Source organism: Pteropus vampyrus, unplaced genomic scaffold (genome assembly GCF_000151845.1).
Source record: "Pteropus vampyrus isolate Shadow unplaced genomic scaffold, Pvam_2.0 Scaffold115, whole genome shotgun sequence".
Taxonomy (NCBI): domain Eukaryota; kingdom Metazoa; phylum Chordata; class Mammalia; order Chiroptera; family Pteropodidae; genus Pteropus; species Pteropus vampyrus.
Window position 1 is genome coordinate 4,376,707 of NW_011888896.1, and position 3,174 is coordinate 4,379,880.

A 3,174-nucleotide genomic window follows, 5' to 3' on the forward strand; every position below is an offset into this window, starting at 1 on the left:
TGGAATACCTTCGCCTTAGTCACCATGGTCAAGTCTTTACTCAGAGGTTACTATTTCAATGATGTCTATCCTGACAACCACACTCAACACTACACTTTGAACAACTTCCCCCAATATTTCACTCCTGTACTAACACTTTTGATCCTCCATACCTTGTCCTATGTTTTCATTTACCCTAGTATTTACTAACTTTTAACATAATTTTTAATCTATGTAATCTGAAGAATTCATTATTTATTGACTGTAAAAGTTCATATGTGCTTCGAAAAGAATGTGTATTATCCAAATGTTACTGATTTTTGTTTCTGTTTATCTATTAATGAGAGAAGTATGAATACTTATCCTATATGATGGTAAATTTGTCTATTTCTGCTTACAGGTTTTTTTTTTTTTTGCTGTCTGTAATTTGAGGCTATATTATTGAGTATGTAGAAGTTATGACATCCTGATGAACTGAATCTTTTATTATTTAGTGTCGTGATTATGTAGTTATCTTACAATCTAATAAGGCCGTTTGCCTTAATATCTGTTTATCTGATAATACTATAGTTTCAAGAGCTCTCTTGGATAACAATTGCCTGGAATGTTATTTTCCATACTTTGGATTAAGTTGTTTTTTTTTTTTTTTTTTTTGGCAGGGGTGGGAAGTGGATCCTTATATTTAAGGTATGTCTCTTAGAAATAAAATATCATTATATATTTAAATCCAACTTTTCTTAAAGTTTTTAATCAGAACATTATATTTGTATTCATTGACTTTACTGATAATACTTTTGAATAATTCCTACAATTTCATTTTGTGCTTTCCATTTATACAGAATTTATTTTTCTTCTCTTCTTTTGAATTGAGGTGGGTTGTTTTTCTTTTCCTGTTTTCATTCTATTTTTTGACTTCTTTGGAAATTATAATTTCTATGTTTAGCTGTATCTACCTATTTAATATTTGCTTACTATTCTTTATTGCATCTCAGACCTTCTACCTTTGATCACTTTCCTTCTTCCTGAAGTTTATTCTTTGAAATTGTCTTTGAAGTGGATCAGATTTTAAACCTCTCAGTTGCTGTTCATCGGAAAATGTCTATGTTTTGCATCTCTTCTTGAGAGATAGCTTTGAAAGGTGAGAATTAAACATGGATGGATATCCCACAGTTCACTGAAGGTGGTCTTTCCAACTGTGGCTCCGTTGTTGCTGCTGAGAAATCAGTTATGACTTTAACTGCTCTCCTTTTGTAGGTAATCTTTCTTCTCTGTCTAGCTGATTTTAAGATCTTTTTATCTTTGGTGTTCTTCAGTTTCATGATGATACTGTCTATTTGTGAATTTCTTTTTATATCAGGTTTGCTTTTTGATCTGAGGTGTATTGTCTTTCGGCAATTCTAAAAAAGTCTCATTCATTTTATCTTTGTATATTTGCTTTTTCTAGTTTATTTTTTCTTTAATAACTATGTTGAAATGTTAGTTAAGCCTTTGCACCAGATCTTCAATGTATCTTAACCTCTTGTGCTAGGAATTCTCTTTGCCCCTCTAATCCTCTTTTCTTTACTTTGCTCTATATCCTGGCACACCGACCTCTATGTCTTGCACCAACAAAGTTCCCTTGACTCTGGCATCATGTTGTTTGGCCAATGACACTATATGTGGGAGGAGAGGGGGAGGGGTATTTATTTCCCCAGCTGTGTCCTTAGTGAGTTGTGAGTCAGCAGAAGCTGCTGTCTTCTACTAAAGTTTGTAGTTCCTCTCAGATGACCCTTTGCTTTAGCTATAATTACAATTCTCTCCAGTTTCTTGTAACCTCTCTTTTCCATGCTCCTTGAGACATAGAAGTGAAAATGGCTCCCTGCTGTTGTTGAGCCTAGGATGCTTCATTATACTTTGTTGGTTTCCTTAATTCTGCCTATCCTGTTTTTATAAACCCAGCTGGTAATTTTTATAGACTCTTGTTATTTTTCTCATATTTTAATTCCTTATTTCTTAAAATATAGACATCTAAGAAAATTCTGATATCTGAAGACTTCGTGATCTGATTCTTCTGGTTCTTATTTCTGCTATCTCTTGATTTATGGTGCCATGCTTCTTAACGTTTCTGGTTCCTTTGTGTGTTTTATGATCTTATATGACAAACTCATTTTTCTTGGAAATTTTATCTTTGAGGTCCAGAGTGGAGCATATTTACTCTAGAGCAGATCTAAGCTTTACTCCCTCCCTGACTGCCTGGCCATTTCCAGCCACTAAAACAGAGGCTCAGGATTCCTAGAGTTTAGCAGATACCCTTATGATAAGATCTAACTTCAATTCTTGCCCACCTTCCAGGATTTTCTCCTTCCTTCAGCTGTTGGCTACTGTCTAGCCAGCTCAAAAATGCATTTAAAGAAATACTTATATTTTTTACAGAATATTTGGTTGTTTTCATGTGAAGGTACTTTTAAGGTATCTAGTGCTTCATGCTGATAGTAACGGAAGTTACATTAAAACAAACAAATTTAATTGTCATGATGACGTATTTTAGAAGAAATGAAAAACAAGTAACAGAAATTACTTCGAAAATTGCCACTGTATTCAAAATATGAGGAAACAGTCTTAGAAATGCTAAATTATGTAAGCTGCAGGAGATGACATGAATAGGAAGTAGGAGAGATAGGATTCAAATTCATATTTCTCTAATTCCAAAATTTCTAAGCTATGAGACCTCTACTGACCCTGACTTCTTTATATTTTATCAGAATAATATTGCCAAGAATATATATATATATATATATATGTACTTTAGGTTCAAGTAAGAGCCATTAAATGCCCAGGCTATTACTATAAAAGTAATAAGTTAAAAAATAGCTGTTATAAGGTACACTAGAGAGAATCAGTAAAATGTTATACAGATTTTAACCAATGGATTCTATCGTTTTCATTATTAACAAATCAAAGGAATTTATTCCACTTGGCAGGAATGTTCTATGAACAAGCATGGAGGATAAATAAATCTGTAACCTGAAATAATGAACAGCATGAAAGATAACATGATAAAAAGTGGTGATTTCAGCAGGACTGTACTTAGACACCATTTTTAAATAGGAAAAAGTTTTTCTGCATGAGCCCTAAAGTTTCTTTTTGTTCATTTTCCTCATTTCCTATGCTTTTTCTGCCTTTGTTTTATCTACATGCTCTGCAGAGCTGGGTAAG